Genomic DNA, 23950 nt, shown 5'->3' with positions numbered 1-23950 from the left:
GAAAGATGGGACACAGGAAGGGAAGCCACAATGAGGAAAATTATTGTTTTCTATTTCTTTAATTCAATACATACAGATGCCCTTCCCAAATTATTTCCTCAGCCTCACAGCAAATTGGGGAAGCAGAAAAGGCAGAGACCCCTCCAGCTTCTTCTGATGAACACCCCGGGTGACCCCGTCTTTTGTGCTCGCGGAAAGACTGTGAAGGAAAACAAAAAAGAAAAAAAGTTCCAAAATGGAGGGAAAGCTGAAATCCATGGATATTCCAGAAATTTTACCTCATGATGAGGCCCGGCCGCTTGAGGTGGCTCTTCCCACTCGTGCGCATGCTCCCAGCCCCACCACAGCCAGCCAGGGTGTTGCGAGAGGAGGTGGAGGAGGATGCAAGTTGCCAAGAAGAACAAAAAGGAGTAGCGAAGAGCCCCAAGGAGAACTTGCTGGGTGCGCACGTGCTCGCAGACACAGATATACACACACACAGACAGACAGAAGGACATAGAGAGACAGATACAGAGAGAGGGAGAGGGAGGGAAAGATAGGGAGAGGGGGAGATAGAGAGACAGACACAGATAGAGGGGGAGAGAGATACAGAGAGGGGAGATAGAGAGGAGAGGAGGAGAGAGACATAGATACTGAGAGGGGAGAGGGCGTGAGAGATACAGAGGAAGAAGGGCGGAGAGAAACAAAGAGGGGGGAGATGGGGGAGAGAGACATAGAGAGGGGAGAGATGGATGGAGAGAGAGAAAGACAGATACAGAGGGGGGAGAGAGATACAGAGAGGGAAGATGGGGGGAGAGAGAGATACAGCGTGAGAGAGGGAGGGAGAGAGGTACAGGGTGGGGGGAGAGAGAGAGATACAGAGGGGGAGGAGAATGGGGAAGATAAAGGGAGGGGGCAGGGGGATTTGTTGTTCCCGGGGGTTGTTTATTAATAACTGGTTGTCTGCCCTAATGACCTGCTGGGTAGGCATGGCTAAAGGGTCATGAGATTGGGGGGAATGAGTGACATGGAGTTGGCCACGCCCACCCAGGTTTTGTGGCACCCAGTGGTTTTTTTCCTGTGGGAAACAGATCCAAATGGCTCTTTGGGTGTTTAAGGTTGCAGACCCCTGGTTTAGTGTGTTAGTAATTTTTAATGCAACAAAAAGAATTGCAGCAGAGTAGATGCGCAGGACAGTGCTCAGCAGCCTGAATGCAGTGGCAGGGGAAGTGGCATGGTTACACTGGCAGCCGCTGAGGAAGGGGCCCTGGCAGGCCGGTGGCAGAGGAGTGCTCCATAGATCTCGGCCTCCCCCCTCCCCTGTCAAGCAGGAGCAGCCCAGCAGGGCAGCCGAAGCAGTGCTGTCAGGAGGATGAAGAGCCCCCATAAGTCGCTCGTGCCAGTTGCGAGTGGTGAGTGTGTCAAAAGTGAAAAGCGGGACTCCCCTGTCATTCATATGTTTTGGAAGGGAGATATTAAAAAATCCTGCAGAACTTGCCAACCCCAGCACGGGCAATAGCAGCTGTGCCTTCCCCCTTCTAAAACATGCCAGGATGTGATCTAAATAAGACCTGGCTTGAACTGCTATTGAAACACCTCCTGACTCTTTCCCACAGGGACGGTGGCTGTTCTCTACATTTTGCCGCCTTCCGCAGTGCAAGGGGCAGCAGGTGAGTCCCACTTTTTGCTTTCAACTGCTGCAGGCGGCACTGGCAGCAGGCAGAGGCATGGGACAAGACACTCCGTATCCAGCAGCCGTTGCAAGCATTTTTCAGGCAGCTGCTGCAATAACACTTTGAGAAAGAGCTGGAAAGTGTTTCAATAGCAGGTCAAGCCATGTCTTATTCAGATCACATCCCGATGTGTTTAGGGAGAAGGCACAGCTGCTATTGTCCATGATGTGATCTGAATAATTGAAACACTTCCCTAAAAGAGGGCACCAAAGAAAAAGGGCACACGGACTTGCGATGCTTTTTGATTCAGGCGCCGCTGCTGCCTTGGAAGAAGCTTTTACATTTGCACAATGTGTGTCCCGAAAGGTCTCGTGGAGAGGCAGGTGAGCCCCTTGTCCTTAGCTTTTCACCTCGCTCTTTCTCCTCTGCTTCAGCCCAGCCTAGCCCTCCATCCAGCAGTTAAGGATAAGGGACTCACCTGTCTCTTCCCGAACAATCTCAGGAAACACAGCATGCAAATGAAAACATAGCGTCTTTCAACTTTCAATGCATTTATACAGCTTCAACCCTGTGTGGATCATCTTATGGGAAATAAGACTACCATTTTGAGTAAAGGGCTTCCCACACTCCATGCGTTAAAATGGCTTTTCCCCCGTATGGATCGTTTTGTGGATAGTAAGTTCATTGCTACAAGTAAATATTTACTTAGTGGATCCTTTTATGGGAAATAAGATTACTGTATCTTCTGAACCTGTTACCAGACTCTGCATTTGTATACCTTCTCCCCAGTGTGAATCCTTTCATGGGAAGTAAATTGTCTGCTTGTTCTAAAACATGCCCCACATTCCAAACATTTATAAGGCTTCTCTTTTGTGTCAATCACTTTTTGAGATGTAAGGAACTTATTATTTCCATGAGAAGGAATGAATATCCCATTGTAATTTTTTCCGTTGTATCTTCTTATAGCACCTTCTCCTTTGCTTTGGGTTACATAGTGTTCATTTACATAAAATTAGTTTCACACTTTTCCCAATACATTTTTTCTTTATTTTCTCTTGTTGGGCAAGAAATTCCATTATGTTCTATGTACCACATGCCTACAGTGGTGTGATATAGACATGATGATCTCATGAGAACTGAAACAATTTTGAAACAAGTTCATTCCCCGGTGTACCTTGGAACAGCTGCTCCACGACGTCGGTTTGGCAGGCAGGACTCCCGCTCAGCCCGTTCTTCGATCCCAGTGATGAGATTTGGGGGCGAAATTCTTTGCTTGAAGCCTCCCCTTGGCTTGTAAACACACTTCGCGTTGACATTGGAAAGGTTGGGAGGCTCAAGAAAGGCTATTTCACTGCCCCAAAGTCTCATCGGCCTGCAAGGGCAGAAAACAGAGGCCTAATGTACTATAGTGCGAGATCACATGAGATCAGTAGTGCGAGATTTGCTTACGGGGAATAGGTAGGGCGAATGTTGCAGGGCCCCTGCTGTCATTCGTAAGTATGGATGGCCGTAGTGCTGCAAAATTCATAATTTTGAGACTTCGTCTAAAGTATGGGGGGAGGGGGAATCATAACTTTGAATGGTCACTAAGTGAAGTGTCATAACTTGGGGATTACCTATACCATAGGATACTCTCAGTCACATTGCATTAGGCCTTCGTTCTTCAATTGGTTTGGGAGAATGTTCTTCCATGGTCTGTTCATGAAAGATCTGTTCTCACACAATTCTGGGAGGTTTCAGAGGACAAATGAGAACACGTTCCTCTCACATGACCTCCAGGGGACACATAAAAGCACACCTCATTCTTTTCAGCCTCCACAGATAAGTTCAAATAGAAATAAATTAGTGGACCAGAGGAATACTGTTCAGATAATTTTCTTGGCCTACAGTAAGGCATTGGATAAAGTAGACCATAACCTACTACTAGATAAAGTAGAAAAATGTGGGTTAGACAGCATCACCACCAGATGGATACGTAAGTGGCTGACCAACCGCACTCAACGTGTAGTCCTCAATGGAACTGTAGCTACATGGAGGAAAGTATGCAGTGGGGTAGCCCAAGGCTCTGTTTTAGGCCCAGGACTCTTCAACATCTTCATCAATGACTTGGACGAGGGGATAGATGGGGAAATCATCAAATTTGCAGATGACACCAAATTGGCAGGAATAGCCAACACTTCAGAAGATAAGCTTAAGATACAGAAGGATCTTGACAGACTTGAACATTGGGTGCTATCTAACAAAATGAAATTCAATGCTGAAAAAAGTAAGGCTCTATATTTAGGCAAGAAAAACAAAATGCACAGGTACAGTATATGTGGTACCTTTCTTAATAGTAACTGTGAGAGGGATCTTGGAGTCCTACATGACATGATAGCAGTGTTCCAATATCTCAGGCATTGTCACAAAGAGGGAGTGAAACTATTCTTCAAAGCACCTGAGGGTAAAATAAGAAGCAATGGGGGAAAACTAATCAAGAAGAGAAGCAACTTAGAACTAAGGAGAAATTTCCTCACAGTTAGAACAATCAGGGGAACAACTTGCCTCCAGAAGCTCTGAATGCTCCAACACTGGAAGTTTTTAAGAAGATGTTAGATAACCATTTATTTGAGGTGGTGTAGGATTGGACTAGAAGACTTCCAAGGTCCCTTCCAACTCTGTTATTCTATTCTATTCTAAATGGAAAAATACAGATAAGAAATGGCACAGAAAGGATCCAAGCAAAGAGACATTGACCTTTTTCCTTCCTTGGAGTACAAGAAGGCCTGATCCTTTCCTTCTCACTTTTTTAATTTAAAAAAAACTATAATCTGTCTTCTTGAACTCTCAGATTCAGGATAAGAAAACACTCTTACCCAGAGAGACCCACATTCCTATAGTTTTCAAGCATGACTTCTGAATGCAGCGCTTTTTCGTCAGGATCCAGCTTAGAGCATTCCTCCTCAGAGAAATACACAGCCACCTCCTCGAAGGACCACAGCTGTGATATAAGGATATCTGCAAGAGGGACCTAAAGGCCCTGGGAATGGACATTAACAACTGGGAAACCTTGACCTCCAACTGTTCAGCTTGGAGGCTAAAGACGCAGCATGGCCTTCTCCAATTAGAAGAGACACTTGTTCAGTAGGCTGAGGCAAAGAAACAGTCCCGGAACCAGTGAAATCTGCGGGCTGGGCGCAGGGGACAGAATGTATCTGCCCTCAGTGTGGAAAGAATTGCCACTCTTGAGTTGGCCTTTTTAGTCACACTAGATGCTGTTTTAGGACCTCTTTCCGGAGGTCCTAAATACCATAGTCTTTTGAGACTGAAAGATACCAATGTCATGTCAATGTCCTAGAAGGACACAATTATTTATTTATTATTTAAATTTTTATACCGCCCTTCTCCCGAGGGACTCAGGGCAGTGCACAGCCACAATAAAACATTCTCCTCATCCAGATCCGCATGGCCTCCAGGCACCGGGACATCGCATCAAGGGCATCATTGGGGTGGTCCGGGGTGGAAATGTACAGCTGAGTATCATCAGCGTACTGATGGAACTTCGTCCCAAAACCACAGATGATCTCACCCAGCGGTTTCACATAAGTGTTAAACAGGAGGGGTGAGAGGACTGACCCTTGCAGTGCCCCACAAACAGGGCGCCTCGAGGTCGACCTCTGTCCCCCTGCCAACACAGACTGTGTACAGTCAGAGAGGAAGGAGAACCACCTCAACACGGTGCCCCCCACTCCTAACCCCTCCAACTGACACAGCACGATACCATGGTCGATGGTATCAAAAGCCGCTGAGAGATCTAATAGGACCAGGACAGAGGAACAACCCCTGTCCCGAGCCCTCCAGAGATCATCAACCAATGCAACTAATGCCGTTTCCGTGCTGTAACCCGGCCTGAAGCCCGACTGGTACGGATCTAGATAGACAGCTTCATCTATGTACTGGGGAAGTTGTCACACCACCACACTCTCAACAACCTTTGCCACAAAGCGAAGATTGGAGACTAGATGGTAGTTCGCTAATACAGCCGGGTCCAGGGAAGGCTTCTTGAGGAGGGGCCTCACCACGCCTCTTTCAAGGCGGAGGGGAAGAAACCCTCACTCAAAGAAGTATTAATAATCTCGTGGAGCCAGCCTCGTTTGACAGCCCGCGAGGCCAGCACCAACCAAGAGGGACACGGATCCAATAAACATGTGGCAGCGCTAAGGCTACCCAGAACCCTGTCCATGTCCTCGGGAGTCACATGGTCAAACTCCTTCCAGATAACACACTCAGGACCCACCTCCATCACCCCATCTGAACCTACCCAATCGGAGTCCAAGCCTTCCCAAATGTGAGCGATTTTATCATGCAGGTATTGCACAAAAGCATCAGCCCTACCCTGTAAGGGGTCTTCCCGCGCTCCCAAATGAAATAGGGAGTGGGTCACCCTAAACAGGGCGGCTGGGTGGTTATCTGCAGACGCAACAAGAGTGGAAAAATAATTAGATTTTGCTGCTCTTATCGCCACTAGGTAGATCTTAATATGAGACCTCACCAGTGTCCGGTCAGATTTGGAACAGCTGGCCCTCCAATCGCTCTCCAGGCATCTTTTCCGGTGCTTAATCTCTCAGCTCCTTGGAAAACCAGGGAGCCAATTGGGATCGGCACCGGGTCAGAGGCTGCAAAGGCATGACGTGGTCTAAAACTCCAGCGGCCGCCCTATCCGAGGCGGCCACCAGTTCTTCAGTTGAGTCGTGAGCCAGAGCCTCAGGGAATGGCCCAAGCTCCGTCAGGAACCTATCCAGATGCATCAGGCACCTGGGACGGAACCAGCTAGTCGGTTCCATCTGCCTGCGGCGGAGGGTAGCGGCTCAAAAGTCTACCCTGAGCCCTCGGCTGATGGAATGCGCAGAAGCCTGGTGGGCACATTTCAACGAGGGGAACTGTTGAACATGGAAAAAAGAAGAGAACAGGAGGATTCGCAAGATCTGTTCAACTTCATCAATGATTTAGGCAAGGGAATAAAACAGGAACTCATTAAATTTGCAGACAAGACCAAACTGACAAGAATACCAACACTCCAGAAGATAGGCTCAAGATACAGAAGGATCAACAGATTGGACCCCATCTAAGAAAATGAAAAACAATATTTGAGAAATGTAAGGTTCTTTATTTAGGAAAGAAAAACTAAATACATAGGCATAAAATAGGTGATATCTGGCTCAACAGTAGAAAGTGCAACGGGGATCTTGGAGTCCTAGTGGACAATCATTAAACACAAGTCAGCAGTTGCCAAAAAACCCAACTCAATCATAGGCTGCATTAAGAGGGATAGAATCAAGACCATATTTATTTATTTATTTATTTATTTATTTATTTATTTATTGAATTTATATACCACACTTCTCCCCGAAGGGACTCAGGGCGGTGAACAGCCGAAAACTAAGATAACATACAATATAAAAGTTAAGATAACTAAAAATAAATTAAATTAATCGGCCTCCCAATTTAAAACCCCAAGCTATTCAATTAAAAACTAACCCATAAAACCTATTCAGGCCAGGCCGGCTTGCTGAAATAAAAACGTCTTCAGGGTCTTACGGAAAATATGGAGATCTGGAATCAGTCATATTACGGGAGGTAGCTCGTTCCAGAGGGCGGGTGCTCCCACACTCCCACATGAAGTGTTAGTACAGCTTTACAATGCCTTGTAAGACCGCACTTGGAATATTGTCAAAGTTGGCTCCTTATAGGTCTTCCGGCCGCTCCCGATCTGGTGTGAATGCCCCAGGCTGCCCAAGTTCAGCTTGTTGAATTTCTCAGGCAGCCGCTCCAAGATCTGGCTGCGGAGCACGCTCTGGTATTTCCACTCCACAGACTCGCTCAGGTCTATGGCTTCCATCTTTCCACACTCCATGCATTTATACAGCTTCTCGTGTGGATCATTTCATGGGAAGCAAGATAGCGGCGTTGAGCAAAACTCTTTCCACACTGCATGCATTTAAATGGCTTTTCCCCGCTGTGGATCTTTCTGTGGTTAGTCAGTCCACTGCTCTGAGCAAACGTGTTTCCACACTCCATGCATTTAAATGGCTTCTCCCCTGTGTGGATCATCTTATGAGAAGTAAGAGTACTACTCTTAGTAAACATCTTTCCACACTCCATGCATTTAAATGGTTTCTCTTCTGAGTGGATCTTTTTATGGGAAGTAAGATAACTGCGTTGACCAAAGGTCTTTCCACAGTCCATGCATTTATATGGCTTCTCCCCTGTGTGGATCATCTTATGGGAAATAAGATTACCTCTTCGAGGAAAGGTCTTTCCACACTCCATGCATTTGTATGGCTTCTCCCCTGTGTGGATAATCTTATGGGAATTAAGTTTACTTCTATGAGCAAAGGTCTTTCCACACTCCATGCATTTAAATGGTTTCTCTTCTGAGTGGATCATCTTATGGGAATTAAGATAACTGCGTTGACCAAAGGTCTTTCCACAGTCCATGCATTTATACGGCTTCTCCCCTGTGTGGATTATCTTATGAGAAGTAAGAGCCCTACTATCAGTAAACGTCTTTCCACACTCCATGCATTTAAATGGTTTCTCTTCTAAGTGGATATTTTTATGGGAAGCAAGATAACTGCGTTGAGCAAAGGTCTTTCCACACTCCATGCATTTGTATGGTTTCTCCCCCGTGTGGATCATCTTATGAGAAGTAAGAGCCCTACTATCAGTAAATGTCTTTCCACACTCCATACATTTAAATGGTTTCTCTTCTAAGTGGATATTTTTATGGGAAGCAAGATAACTGCGTTGAGCAAAGGTCTTTCCACACTCCATGCATTTGTATGGTTTCTCCCCCGTGTGGATCATCTTATGAGAAGTAAGAGCCCTACTATCAGTAAATGTCTTTCCACACTCCATGCATTTAAATGGTTTCTCTTCTAAGTGGATATTTTTATGGGAAGCAAGATAACTGCGTTGAGCAAAGGTCTTTCCACACTCCATGCATTTGTATGGTTTCTCCCCCGTGTGGATAATCTTATGAGAAGTAAGAGCACTGCGCTTAGTATACATCTTTCCACACTCCATGCATTTAAATGGTTTCTCTTCCAAGTGGATCTTTTTATGGGAAGCAAGATAACTGCGTTGAGCAAAGGTCTTTCCACACTCCATGCATTTAAATGGCTTTTCCCCTGTGTGGATCATCTTATGGGAAATAAGATGACCTCTTTGAGTAAAGGTCTTTCCACACTCCATGCATTTGTATGGCTTCTCCCCTGTGTGGATCATCTTATGGGAATTAAGTTTACTTCTATGAGCAAAGGTCTTTCCACACTCCATGCATTTATATGGTTTCTTCCCTGTGTGGATCATCTTATGAGAAATAAGATGACCTCTTTGAGTAAAGGTCTTTCCACACTCCATGCATTTAAATGGCTTCTCCCCTGTGTGGATCATCTTATGGGAAATAAGATGACCTCTTTGAGTAAAGGTCTTTCCACACTCCATGCATTTATATGGTTTCTTCCCTGTGTGGATCATCTTATGGGAAATAAGATTACGTCTTTGAGCAAAGGTCTTTCCACACTCCATGCATTTAAATGGTTTTTCCCCTGTGTGGATAATCTTATGGGAAGCAAGATACCTGCGTTGAGCAAAGGTCTTTCCACACTCCATGCATTTATAGGGTTTCTCTCCTGCTGCTTGGAGGGACTGGGCTACAGGGGATTCTGAACACAGTTTCTCCCCAGTGTGAATCCTTTCATGGAAAGTAAGTTGCCAGCATATTCCAAAATGTTTTCCAGATTCCAAACATTCATAAGGCTCCTTTTTTGTGTGAATCACTTTTTCAGATGTAAAGAAGTTATTTCCAAGAGAATCAATGAATATCCCATTGTAATTTTGTCCATGGTATCTTAAAGCATCTTTTCCTTTGTTTTGGGTTAAATAGTCTTCATTTACACTTTTCCCAATATATTTCTTCTCTTGTTGGGCAAGAAAGTCTTGCATTGGAGCATCAGTGGAATATGAGCTATCCTGATTCCAATTATTTGACTGGCTTCTCTCATGGCTTTCGAATTCCATTCGAAATCCAAACTTCTCTGTTTCATCTTTAGCATTGGTCATTTGGAACAGTTCACAGGAATCTTGATTCTCCTGACCATTATTACCTTCAAAGGAAAAGAGAAATGAAAATGATAACACAGTTAGAGAAAAAGATCAAACTGTAGGAAGTCAACGAATATTCTTCTGAATGTTTCCAAAATTCCATTATGTTGTATTTTGCATGCTTACAGTGGTGTGATATAGACATGATGATTTCTATATTCATGAGTCATGAAAGCTTTGAAAATATCTAGAAAATATCTTTCTTTACAATTATCTATCTATATATATATGCAAATCCCACTCAAAGTCAGTTTTGAGTTAAGGAATAATCTTGGCTCTTCGCGCCAAGACTGGAAAGGTTGGGAGGCTCAAGAAAGGTTATTTCACTGCTCAAAAGTCTCATTGGCTTGCAAGGGTTCTTTGGCCAGATGTGATCCTGGTGGGGCCTGCCAGTGGCAAGTGGAGCTGGCAACAGATTCGTACAGTGAAGAGGTTGGGGAGGAACATAGACCAGTCCTGGATTCTGGGGAGGGCTCTGCGTCGGAGGCAGAGAGGGGGCCAGGGCTGGATGCCAGTTATTAGCTGCCTTCAGAGTCAGACATCATTTAGGCAGACAAACAGCTGGAGCCTGTTCCCAATGTGCGCATGTGCAGAGTTGCCAGACAAAGAGAACAGCTAAAGAACAAGGGTCGACTTGGGAGTAAGGCCACAGGTGGACAATGAATAGCCCCTTCTAGAGGGAATAAAAGAGGAGCGAAAGGGGAGTGGAGTTTGCAGGAGACAGTTACCGTATTTTTCGGAGTATAAGATGCTCCGTACTATAAGACACACCTACCTTCTTTGGGGAGGAAAACAAGAAAATAATAATAATAATAATAATAATAATAATAATAATAATAATAATAATAATAATTTTATTTATATACTGCCCTTAAATAGTTTTGGGCGAATTTTAAAACCAAAAGTTAAAACCCAATTTAAAATCATTCAATTAGACAGCCCCGCCTGTCGGAACAGTAGGGTCTTGAGGGCACAGTGAAAGACCCGGAGATCAGAGATGTTACGAATATCCGGGGGCAATTCATTCCAAAGGGCAGGAGCTCCGACAGAGAAGGCTCTCCTCCTGGGTGTCGCCAGCCGGCACCACTTGGCCATCGGCACCCTGAGGAGTCTCTCTCTGTGGGAGCGAACTGGTCAGTGGGAGGGTGTTGGTGGCAGAAGGCGGTCCCGTAGATATCCTGGTCCTATGCCATGGAACGCTTTAAAGTTGATAACCAACACATTGAATTACACTCGGAAGACCACTGGGAGCCCGTGCAGCTTGCGCAGGAGAGGTGTTACATGGACGTAACGAGGTGCGCCCATAACCACCCGCACGGCCGCATTCTGGACCAGTTGGAGCCTCCGAGTGCATTTCAAGGGGAGCCCCATGTAGAGAGCATTACAATAGTCCAGACAGGAGGTGACGAGGGCGTGAGTGACTGTACGCAAGGCATCCCAGTCCAGAAAGGGACGCAACTGGCGGATCAGACGAACCTGATAAAACCCCCTCCTGGCTATGGCCGTCATGTACTCTTCTAAAGACAGCCGTGAGTCCAGAAGGACGCCCAGATTGCGAGCCCTCTCTGTGGGGGGCAGAGATTTACCCCCAATAGTCAGTGATGGCACCAGCTGACTATACCGGGACGCCGGAAGCCACAGCCACTCACTCTTGGAAGGGTTGAGTTTGAGCCTATTTCTCCCCATTCAGACCCGCACGGCCTCCAGACAGCGGGACATCACATCAAGGGCATCATTGGGGTGATTTGGGGTGGAGATGTACAAATCTACCTCTGCCTCCCAGCAATTTGTCTCTTTGCAGCAAACAGCCTGTTTCATTTTCATTTTGCAATGCTGCAATGCCCTCTATATGGGGCTCCCCTTGAGGAACACCCGGAGGCTCCAGCTGGTCCAGAATGCAGCTGCATGGGTGGTTATGGGAGCGACGTGGCGCTCCCATGTGACCCCCCTCCTGCGCGAGCTGCACTGGCTCCCAGTGGTCTTCCCTGTGTGCTTCAAGGTTTTGGTTACCACCTTTAGAGTGCTCCATGGCTTAGGACCGGGGTGTCTACGAGACCGCCTTCTGCCATCAGTAGCCTCTCACCAACCAGTACGCTCCCATAGAGAGGGGCTTCTTAGGGTGCCGTCCGTCAAACAGTGTCGACTGGCGGCCCCCAGGGGGAGAGCCTTCTCTGTGTGGGCACCCGCCATCTGGAACAAGCTCCCCCCGGAAATTCGGAGGAATCTGTGCGATTTCCGCCGTGCCTTCAAAACATTCCTATTCCAGCAGGCTGGCCTGGCCTATCCTCTCTTTTAAACTGTTTTTAAATTTTTTAAATTTTAAATTTGTCTTGTAAATGTGGGGTGTTTTAAATTTTGTTCTCTGGGCCAATTTATTTAATTGTATTTTAATGGTTTTTTAACATTTGTATTATATGTATTTTATCTTTTGGCTGTTCACCACTCTAAGTCCTTCGGGAGTAGGGCGGTATATAAATTCAATAAATAATAATAATAATAATAATAATAATAATAATAATAATAATAATAATAATAATAATAATAATAATAATAATAATAATAATAATAATTTTCATCACAGCCTGATTAGCACAAGCAACTGATTGTCAGTTGGATCGGCCTCACCTGTTTCAGGCTGCAGGGATTGCCATAGCCTATTGCTGCCTCCGTGCACCCCATTTTCTGGGGGGGGGGCGGTGGGTGGGCGGGGCTACATTCGGTGTATAAGACGCACCCAAATTTTCATCCTCTTTTAGGGGAGAAAAAAGTGAGTCTTATACTCCGAAAAATACGGTAGTTCCCCTAATTGGTTTGTGACTCTCGGAGACTCCTTGCCCAGTTTTGAAGATATCGGCCTGACAGCTCTCCAAGTCAGATAAGGTCTGTGACTGTAAATTCTCCCTTGAAAGACTTTGCTGAGTGTGAATGAGAGAAATTCACAGTAACTTAATAAAAGGGGATTTTTGTTGGGATAAGGAGTCTGCTTCGTGGTTTGGGAACACCTAGGCCAGAAAAGATACAGGCCTCAGTTAGCAGAGAACAGAGTAGTACGAGATCACACAAGATCAGTAGTGCAAGATTTCTCATCACTTTAGCCCTATGTTTTTTGAAAATGTACCAAAGCAGGCAAAGGAACCGATGGCTCGCTACATCGTCGCAGGGTGGGGTGGGAGAATAAGTAGGGCGAATGTTGCAGTGCCTCTATTGTCATTCGTAACTGTGGACATCCGTAGTGGTGCAACATTCGTAATTTTAGGACTGGGTCTAAAGTATTGAGGGGGGTAAATCATAACTTCAAATGGTCGCTAAGTGAACTGTCGTAACTCAAGGATTACCTATATCCTAGGATACTCTGAGTCACATTGCATGAGGCCTTCGTTCTTGAATTGGGAGAATGTACTTCCATGGCCTGACCATGGAAGTTCTGTTCTCATACAATTTTGGGAGGTTTCAGAGGACAAATGACAACACATTCCTCTCACATGACCTCCAGAGGACACATAAGGGCACACCTCATTCAAAGAAAGAGTTTAAACAAAGAGACATTGACCTCCTTCCTTCCTTGGAGTACGAGAAGGCCAGATCGTTTCCTTCTCCCTCCAAGGAAATAATATTGGATTAATGATTTTTTAAAACAAAAAAAACTAACTATAATCTGTCTTCTTGAGTTCTCTGATTGGGGACTAAAAACTCTTACCGAGAGAGACCACGTTCCTATGGTTTTCAAGCATGACTTCAGAATGCAGCGCTTTTTGGTCAGGATCCAGCTGAGACCATTCCTCTTCAGAGAAATACACAGCCACCTCCTCGAAGGACACAAGACTCTCCTGAACACGGAAAAAAGAACAGAACAGGAGGATTTGCAGTATCTGATCATCTTAATCAATGATTTAGACAAGAGGATAGAAGGGGAAGTCCTCAAATTTGAAGACAAGACTAAATTGACAGGAATAACAATACTCCAGAAGATGAGCTCGAAATATAGAAGTTTCGACAGATTGGGCCCCATCTAACAAAATGAAAATCAATGGTGTATAGTGCTTTGGTAAGACAGCACTTGGCATCCAGGTTTGGTTACCACGATGTAAAAAAGATCTTGAGACTCTAGAAAGAGCAACCAAAATTATTAGGGTCCTGGAGGCTAAAACATATAAAAAACAGTGCTGGAATTGGGTATATCTAGTTCAATGAAAAGAAGAACTAGGGGTGAGATGGTAGAAGTGTTGCAATATCTAAGGGGCTGCCACAAAGAAGAGGAGGCCAACTTATTCTCCAAAGCACCTGAGGGTGGGACAAGAAGCAATGGATTGAAACTAATCAAGGAGAGAACTAATGTGCAACTAAAGAGAAATTCACTGACAGTGAGAACAATTAATCACTGGAATGACTTGCTTCCAGAAGGTGTGGATGCTGCCATACTGGAGGACTTTAAGAAGAAATTGGACAGCCATTATAGGGCTTCCTCTCTGAGAAGGGGGTTGGACTAGGAGATCTCCAAGATCCCTACCAATTCTGTTAATCTGCTCCACTGTCCCCAAAGCAAAGATTTGCACCAAGTTAAATGGCTGTGAGTCACACAAGTCCTAAATTTATTTATTGATTGATTGATTGAATTTGTATACCGCCCTACTCCCGAAGGACTCAGGGCGGTGAACAGCCAAATAAAATACATATAATACAAATGTTAAAAAAGCATTAAAATACAATTAAATAATTGGCCCGGAAAACGAAATTTAAAACACCCCAAATTCATAAGACAAATTTAAAATTGAAGAATTTTAAAATTTTAAAAAGTTTAAAAGAGAGGTTAGGCCAGGCCGGCCTGCTGGAAAAGAAATATTTTGATGGCATGGGGAAAAGCACGCAGGTCCGGGATCCTCCGTATCTCCAGGGGGAGCTTGTTCCAGATGGCAGGTGCCCCCACAGAGAAGGCTCTCCCCCTGGGGGCCGCCAGTTGACATTGTTTGGCCGACGGCACCCTGAGGAGTCCCTCTCTATGGGAGCGTACTGGTCGGTGAGAGGCTACTGGTGGCAGAAGGCAGTCTCGTAAATACCCCGGTCCTAAGCCATGGAGCGCTCTAAAGGTGGTAACCAAAACCTTGAAGCCCACCTGGAAGACCACTGGGAGCCAGTGCAGCTCGAGGAGGGGGGTTCACATGGGAGCGCCCCGTCGCTCCCATAACCACCCGCGCAGCCGCATTCTGGACCAGCTGGAGCCTCCGGGTGCTCCTCAAGGGGAGCCCCATGTAGAGAGCATTGCAGTAGTCCAGGCAGGAAGTGACAAGGGCATGAGTGACCGTATTTAACGAGTCCCGATCCAGAAAGGGACGCAACTGTCGAATCAGGCGAACCTGATAAAACGCCCTCCCAGCCACAGCCGTCAAGTGCTCTTCTAAAGACAGCTGTGAGTCCAGGAGGACTCCCAAGTTGCGAGCCCTCTCCGTGGGGGCCAATGACTCGTCCCCAATAGTCAGTGATGGCACCAACTGACTATATAGGGATGTCGGAAACCACAACCACTTGGTCTTGGATGGGTTGAGCCTGAGTCTGTTCCTCCCCATCCAGATCCTTACAGCCTCCAGGCACCAGGACATCACTTCAAGGGCATCATTGGGGTGGTCCAGGTTGGAGATGTACAGCTGGGTGTCATCAGCGTACTGGTGGTACTTCACCCCGAAACCACGGATGATCTCACCCAGCGGCTTCACATAAATGTTGAACAGAAGGGGCGAGAGGACCAAACCTTGTGGCACCCCACATACAAGGGGCCTTGGGGTCGACCTCTGCCCCCCTGCCAACACTGACTGCGACCGGTCGGAGAGGAAGGAGGAGAACCACCGCAACACGGTGCCTCCCACCCCTAGCTCTTCCAGCCGGTGCAGCATGATACCATGGTCGATGGTATCAAAAGCCGCTGAGAGGTCTAATAGGACCAGGACAGAGGAGCAACCCCTGTCCCGAGCCCTCCAGAGATCATCAACCAATGCAACCAATGCCGTATCCGTGCTGTACCCAGGCCTGAAGCCCGACTGGAACGGATCCAGATAAGCCGATTCATCCAGGTACTGTGGGAGCTGTCGTGCTACCACACTCTCAACAACCTTCGCAACAAAGCGAAGGTTGGAGACTGGACAGTAATTCGCCAATATTGCCGGGTCCAGGGAAGGCTTCTTGAGGAGAGGTCTCACCACCGCCTCTTTCAAGGTGGCAGGAAAGACACCCTCACTCAGAGAAGCATTTATAATCCCCTGGAGCCAGCCTCATGTAACCTCCCAAGACGCCAGCACCAACCAGGAGGGACATGGGTCCAATAAACATGTGGCAGCATTCAGTCTACTCAGTATCCTGTCCACGTCTTCGGGAGTCACAGAATCGAACTCTTCCCAGATAATATTCTCAAGACCTGCCTCCATCCTCCCCCCTGAATCTACTCTGCCAGAATCCAGATGTTCCTGAATCTGAGCGATTTTATCATACAGATACTGTACAAGTTCCTCAGCTCTACCCTCCAAGGGGTCCTGCCGCGCTTCCTGAAGGAGCAGGGAGCGGGTCACCCTAAACAGGGCGGCCGGGCGGTTATCTGATGATGCAATAAGAGCGGAAAAATAGTTACATTTTGCCGCTTTTATCGCCATAAGGTAAGTCTTAATATGAGACTTTACCAGTGTTCGGTCAGATTCAGACCGGCTGGCCCTCCAACCGCTCTCCAGGCGTCTTTTCCGGCGCTTCATCTCCCTCAGCTCCTTGGTGAACCAAGGAGCCAAGCGAGATCGGCGCCGGGTCAGAGGCCACAAAGGCACGACCCGATCCAAAGCTCCAGCGGCCAACCTATCCCAGGCGGCCACCAGGTCTTCGGTCGAGCTGTGAGCCAGAGCCTCAGGAAACGGCCCAAGCTCCGTCTGGAACTGATCCAGGTCCATCAGGTGCCTGGGCTGGAACCACCTCATCGGTTCCGCCTCCCTGCAGCGGGGTGTAGCGGTTCGAAGGTCAAGGCGAAGGAGAGAATGATCCGACTAAATCCGACCATTTAGGTGAGAAAATGGACAATTCTCAAAATTTGTTTGACTGAAGAAATATTTGGGGCAACTTTTATCAAGCTGATTGATTCTGCAGAACTTTCAGTGAAGTAATCCCATTTCTGGATCAACTGATTTATCGCCCTATCATTTATTGATCTAGTAGTCTGAGCTATTGGCTGAATGGGAGAACCAAAGAAGAGAAAATTCTCTGCGAAGGCCATTTCTAAACCTTTGCAAAGTGGGAATGTTTGATCTCCTAATCCAGGCACAAATCAGAGGATTGGAAATTATTTTGTAGCCCAAAGTACTGTGATTGCATGCTCTGTGTGGCCATTCTCTTTGGATTTTAAAATTCTGCTTTATTTTTTAATATGATTTGCTTATCTTTTGAATGACTCGTCATAAATAAGGCTTTTTAAAAATGGTAAAGTGGCAATGTGAGTAATTAGTTATTTTTCATTAGCCTTGCACAACTCCAAATCAAATAATTGCAAAAAGAATGGGTCTCTAGCAGTTACTACCACTGTGATACGTTTATTCCTACCTCTTGAAGCACTTTTAAAAAATTACTTCTTGTAAACTCATAGTTGCAGGAGTACCAACCAGAACCAGTTAACTAGTAGTCTTTAAAAAACATTTCCTAACCAGAATCTGAGGACAGAAATGACAAACCATTGTGTCCCGGTAAGAGTCTACAGAGGAAGCTATGCTGGTTGAGAGCAACTTGAACCTGCAATCATGCTGTCCACGTCGCACAGGAACATAAAAAGAATCCAGTCCAAACAAGGGAGGGAAATAGAAAGACAGCCAACTCTGCACACCTGCTTCACTTCCTGAAGGAAAGGAGAATACAAATCTAATAATGTTTCCCTTTCTTACTTGATTTGGAAGTTCAACTAGTGTCTGAGCTCCATCGTAAAAACCCGAAAACTTCATGCTTTGTTTCTCTGTAAGAAATAAATAATTTCAAAATGCATATTTAACAAAATAAGAGGAGGTATACTACAGAAGAGAATAAGGTAAGACAGATGGGATCTCTCTGGGAAATCGAAGGAGCTTGGATTACCTCCTGAAGTGTCCTGATTTTGATCTTCCCAAGGGATCCTCCTGAAAAATAGGTCCTGAGGTGGATTTGATGGATTCTTCTTTCCCTCAGGATCTCTGATCTCCACAGTACAGCCCTTCAAATAGGAGGAAGGATGGAAGAAGCAGAATTAATGTACATCACATGACATGAAGTGCATTCTTATATTCGGAATGCAACCTCAAAGCCCCAATATCCATCAGTGACGTTGAGTAAGAAAACAATGGAACAATATTCTACAATAATTGTTGGGACATAGTCACATATTATGAATGTCAGAGAAGTTTGGGAAGGAGGGGTGAAGCATTCAAACACATTTTTTATTCCCTTCTGGGCACCCTAGTGTCTCACCTGCAACTCCACCTGCTCCTTCTGCTCCTCCACCTGGCTCAGGAGGAAGCCTTCCGCCAGGGCCACCGCCTGGGAGCTGGTCTCTGCTCCACACTCCCGCACCCAGCCCTCCATCTCTGGGGGCAGAAGGAACAGGAGCTGCTCCAGAACCACCAGGTCCAACATCTGGGCTTTGGTGTGCTTTTCTGGTCTCAGCCATCGCCTACTAAAATCATGGAGGCGGCTGCAAAGGCCTCGGGGACCCTCAGCCTCCTGGTATTGGATGAAGTTCCAGGGCTGAACTTGTGAAGGGAGGATGGTTTCCTCCTCCAGGATCTTCTGCCCAGTCCTTGTCCAGAGCTTCCCCCCCTTCCCAGGCCGAGCAGCTGAAGGGCCTTTTCCGCTTCCCTCCTTTCCAAAAGGTTGTGTCTCCATCCTTTCTCTGTCCTGCAGAGCAACTGCAAATGGCTCCAAGGACTCTGGTGGGTCTCCAGATGCCTTTTCCTTCACGGGACCATTTCTGGTGCTCCACGACTGATTCCTCCAAGGGATTCCGCTCTTTTTTCTTCCCCCAAGAGAAAATTTTGGTTTGCAAGGATTTCAAATGCTTTCGACTTTGTGTATCTGAGATGGAAAGAAAAATAAATACCAAGAATTAGAAATTGAATTCAGCCACTGAACTCAACCTGCCCTGAACCCCAAGAGACTCAGCCCAGCGCAGGGCCGAGAAGAAGGGAGCTGGAGAGGCCGCCCCACTTCTTTCCCCCTCCGGAGACAGGGAGCCTGGTGCGAATCCTGCCTCCTCCTCGCCAGACTTCTCTCCTCTCCTGCTGGGCCTCCGCAAGGCCGACCCTCCCCTCCCCCCACTCGGGCTCTCCCTGGACACGGGGCAGCTGGGGAGCATGGGACCCGGAGGTGAGCTGGAGGAGGGCCGGGTAAGGGTCTCTCCCTCCTCCGCCTCCCTTTTCCCACGGAAGAGCCCCCAACTCACCAGGGGCACGTCTGGATCTCCCCCCGCCAGACTCTCCCACAGGTCCTCCGCCTCCTGCGGAGCGCCAGGGGTTAAGGAAAGCAAGCGCGGCCTCCTAGAGCAGCAAGGTTGTGTGACGTCATTTCCTTCCAAGCCTCCTCTACAAAGGCAGCCGTGTCTTTCGCCCTCCAGTGGCCCAATGGGGAAGCGCCTGGTGTTCCCTTCTCTTGGCAGAAGGCGCCCCCTAGTGGATTTTCCCTAAATTTACAGGATTCCCTGAAAAGGGCGGGAAAGAGGAGCGCATCTGAGGGAAGGGCAGGGATGATGGGCATGGGAGTAGGAGAAAAGGCCCCTTTCAATGCCTCCCTGCACAAGAAAAGCTTTTTGGTCTCCAGAGGCAGCAATTCCACCATCTTCCTCTCCTTCCTGTCCAGGAACCGTCTGTGGAGGCTTCAAAAGGGTCCAAATCCTGTCAGAAGAGAAGAACCAGGAGGCTCTCTGGGAAACACAGCTTGGGTCTTGTTAGCCTGAAGTGGAGAAAGATGGGCCATAGGAAGGGAAGCCACAATGAGGAAAATTATTGTTTTCTATTTCTTTAATTCAATACATACAGATGCCCTTCCCAAATTATTCCCTCAGCCTCACAGCGAACGGGGGAAGCAGAAAAGGCAGAGACCCCTCCAGCCTCTTCTGATGAACACCCCGGGTGACCCCATCTCTTGTATCCGTGGAAAGACTGTGAAGGAAAACAAAAAAGAAAAAAAGTTCCAAAATGGAGGGAAAGCTGAAATCCATGGATATTCCAGAAATTTTACTTCATGATGAGGCCCGGCCGCTTGAGGTGGCTCTTCCCACTTGTGCGCATGCTCCCAGCCCCGCCACAGCCAGCCAGGGTGTTGCGAGAGGAAGTGGAGGAGGATGCAAGTTGCCAAGAAGAACAAAAAGGAGTAGCGAAGAGCCCCAAGGAGAACTTGCTGGGTGTGCAAGTGCTCGCACACACAGACATACACACACAGAGACAGACAGAGAGACAGAGAGAATCACATACAGAGAGAGAGGGAGAGGGAGAGGGAGGGAAAGACAGAGAGACAGATACAGATAGAGGGGGAGAGAGATACAGATAGGGGAGATAGAGAGGAGAGGAGGAGAGAGACATAGATACAGAGAGGGGAAAGGGGTCGAGAAATACAGAGGAAGAGAGGTGGAGAGGAGAGATACAAAGAGGGGGAAGATGGGGGAGAGAGACATAGAGTGGGGAGAGATAGATGGAGAGAGAGAGAGAAAGACAGATACAGAGGGGGAGAGAGAGACATAGATACAGAGAGGGGAGAGAGGGAAGATGGGGGGGATGAGAGATACAGAGTGAGGGAGGGAGAGAGAGACAGATACAGAGGGGGAGGAGAGAGGGGAAGGTAAAGGGAGGGGGGTTTGTTGTTCCCGGTGGGTTGTTTATTAATAACTGGTTGTCTGCCCTAATGACCTGCTGGTTAGGCATGGCTAAAGGGTCATGAGACTGGAGGGAATGAGTGACATGGAGTTGGCCACGCCCACCCAGGTTTTGTGGCACCCAGTGTTTTTTTTCCTATGGAAAACGGGTCCAAATGGCTCTTTGGGTGTTTAAGATTGCAGACCCCTGGTTTAGTGTGTTAGTAATTTTTAATGCAATGAAGAGAATTGCAGCAGAGTAGATGCGCAGGACAGTGCTCAGCAGCCTGAATGCAGTGGCGGGGGAAGCGGCGTGGTTACAGTGGCAGCCGCTGAGGAAGGGGCCCTGGCAGGCTGGTGGCAGAGGAGTGCTCCATAGATCTGGGCCTCCCCCCTCCCCTGTCAAGCAGGAGAAGCCCAACAGGGCAGCCGAAGCAGTGCTGTCAGGAGGATGAAGAGCCCCCATAAGTCGCTCATGTCAGTTGATGCGAGTGGTGAGTGTGTCAAAAGCGGGACTCCCCTGTCATCCATATGTTTTGGAAGGGAGATATTAAAAAATCCTGCAGAACTTGCCAACCCCAGCACGGGCAATAGCACCTGTGCCTTCCTCCTTCCAAAACATGCCAGGATGTGATCTAAATAAGACCTGGCTTGAACTGCTATTGAAACGCCTCCTGGCTCTTTCCCAAAGGGACGGTGGCTGTTCTCTACATTTTGCCGCCTTCCGCAGTGTAAGGGGCGGCAGGTGAGTCCCACTTTTTGCTTTCAACTGCTGCAGGTGGCACTGGCAGCAGGCAGAGGCATGGGACAAGACACTCCGTATCCAGCAGCCGTTGCAAGCATTTTTCAGGCAGCTGCTGCAATAACACTTTGAGAAAGAGCTGGAAAGTGTTTCAATAGCAGGTCAAGCCATGTCTTATTCAGTTCACATCCTGGCATGTTTTCGACAGGGGAAGGCACAGCTGCTATTGCCCGTGCTGGGGTTTGCCACTACATTTGCACAATGTGTGTCCCGAAAGGTCTTGGGAGAGGCAGGTGAGCCCCTTGTCCTTAGCTTTTCACCTCGCTTTTTCTCGTCTGCTTCAGCCCAGCCTAGCCCTAGAGCAACAAAGATGATTAGGGGACTGGAGGCTAAAACATACGAACAATGGTTGCAGGAACTGGGTATGTCTAGTTTAATGAAAAGGACTAGGGGGAGACCTGATAGCAGTGTTCCAATATCTCAGGCATTGCCACAAAGAATAGGGAGTGAAACTATTCTTCAAAACACCTGAGAGTAGAACAAGAAGCAATGGGGGGAAACTAATCAAGAAGAGAAGCAACTTAGAACTAAGGAGAAATTTCCTCAGTTAGAACAATCAGTGGAACAACTTGCCTCCAGAAGCTCTGAATGCTCCAACACTGGAAGTTTTTAAGAAGATGTTAGATAACCATTTATTTGAGGTGGTGTAGGATTGGACTAGGAGTCTTCCAAGATCCCTTCCAACTCTTATTCTATTTTTTTTTTTTTTAATTTGATTTATATGCCGCCCTTCTCCGGAGACTCAGGGCGGCTTACAATGCGTTAAGCAATAGCCTTCATACTTTTGTATATTTTATACAAAGTCAGCTTATTGCCCTGGGTCCTCATTTAACCTACCTTAGAAAGGATGGAAGGTTGAGTCAACCTTGAGCCTGGTAAGATTTGAACCTGCAGAAATTGCAGGCAGCTGTGTTATTAACAGGGTGCATTAAACCACTGTACTACCAAGGCTCTTTTTATTTTTATTCTATTTTATTCTATTCTAAATGGAAAAATACCGATAAGAAATGGCACAGAAAGAATCTAAGCAAAGAGACATTGACCTCTTTCCTTCCTTGGAGTACAAGACGGCCTGATCCTTTCTTTCTCCCTCCCAGGAGACGATATCTGATTATTGATTTTTTAATTTAAAAAAAACTATAATCTGTCTTCTTGAACTCTCAGATTCAGGATAAGAAAACACTCTTACCCAGAGAGACCACATTCCTATAGTTTTCAAGCATGACTTCCGAATGCAGCGCTTTTTCGTCAGGATCCAGTTTAGAGAATTCCTCCTCAGAGAAATACACAGCCACCTCCTCAAAGGACCACAGCTGTGATATAAGGATATCTGCAAGAGGGACCTAAAGGCCCTGGGAATGGACATTAACAACTGGGAAACCTTGACCTCCAACTGTTCAGCTTGGAGGCTAAAGACGCAGCATGGCCTTCTCCAATTAGAGGAGACACTTGTTCAGTAGGCTGAGGCAAAGAGACAGTCTCGGAACCAGGAAAATCTGGGGGCTGGGCAGGGGACAGAATGTATCTGTCCTCAGTGTGGAAGGGATTGCCACTCTCGACTTGGCCTTTTTAGTCACACTAGATGCTGTTTTAGGACCTCTTTCCAGAGGTCCTAAATAGCATAGTCTTTTGAGACTGAAGGATGCCAATGTCATGTCAATGTCCTAGAAGGACACAATTATTTATTTATTTATTATTTAAATTTTTATACCGCCCTTCTCCCGAGGGACTCAGGGCGGTGCACAGCCACAATAAAACATTCTCCTCATCCAGATCCGCACGGCCTCCAGGCACCGGGACATCGCATCAAGGGTATCATTGGGGTGGTCCGGGGTGGAAATGTACAGCTGAGTATCATCAGCGTACTGATGGAACTTTGTCCCAAAACCACAGATGATCTCACCCAGCGGTTTCACATAAGTGTTAAACAGGAGGGGTGAGAGGACTGACCCTTGCGGCGCCCACAAACAGGGCGCCTCGAGGTCGACCTCTGTCCCCCTGCCAACACAGACTGTGTACAGTCAGAGAGGAAGGAGAACCACCTCAACACGGTGCCCCCCCACTCCTAACCCCTCCAACTGGCACAGCACGATACCATGGTCGATGGTATCAAAAGCCGCTGAGAGATCTAATAGGACCAGGACAGAGGAACAACCCCTGTCCCGAGCCCTCCAGAGATCATCAACCAATGCAACTAATGCCGTTTCCGTGCTTTAACCCGGCCTGAAGCCCGACTGGTACGGATCTAGATAGACAGCTTCATCTATGTACTGGGGAAGTTGTCACACCACCACACTCTCAACAACCTTTGCCACAAAGCGAAGATTGGAGACTAGATGGTAGTTCGCTAATACAGCCGGGTCCAGGGAAGGCTTCTTGAGGAGGGGCCTCACCATGCCTCTTTCAAGGCGGAGGGGAAGAAACCCTCACTCAAAGAAGTATTAATAATCTCGTGGAGCCAGCCTCGTTTGACAGCCCGCGAGGCCAGCACCAACCAAGAGGGACACGGATCCAATAAACATG

The 23950-nt window shown here is 47.1% G+C and overlaps 1 pseudogene; it reads right to left on the bottom strand.

Annotated features, from left to right (window-relative positions):
• Positions 1–19307, bottom strand: part of LOC139311655 (zinc finger protein 107-like) — a 28477-nt pseudogene extending 9170 nt beyond the window's left edge.
• Positions 19308–23950: the final 4643 nt, after the last annotated feature.

The sequence above is a fragment of the Pituophis catenifer genome, unplaced genomic scaffold (assembly GCF_029215685.1).
Source record: "Pituophis catenifer annectens isolate HBS135680 unplaced genomic scaffold, rPitCat1.0.hap2 SCAF_2, whole genome shotgun sequence".
Taxonomy (NCBI): domain Eukaryota; kingdom Metazoa; phylum Chordata; class Lepidosauria; order Squamata; family Colubridae; genus Pituophis; species Pituophis catenifer.
This window is presented reverse-complemented; position numbering and strand designations above follow the sequence as displayed.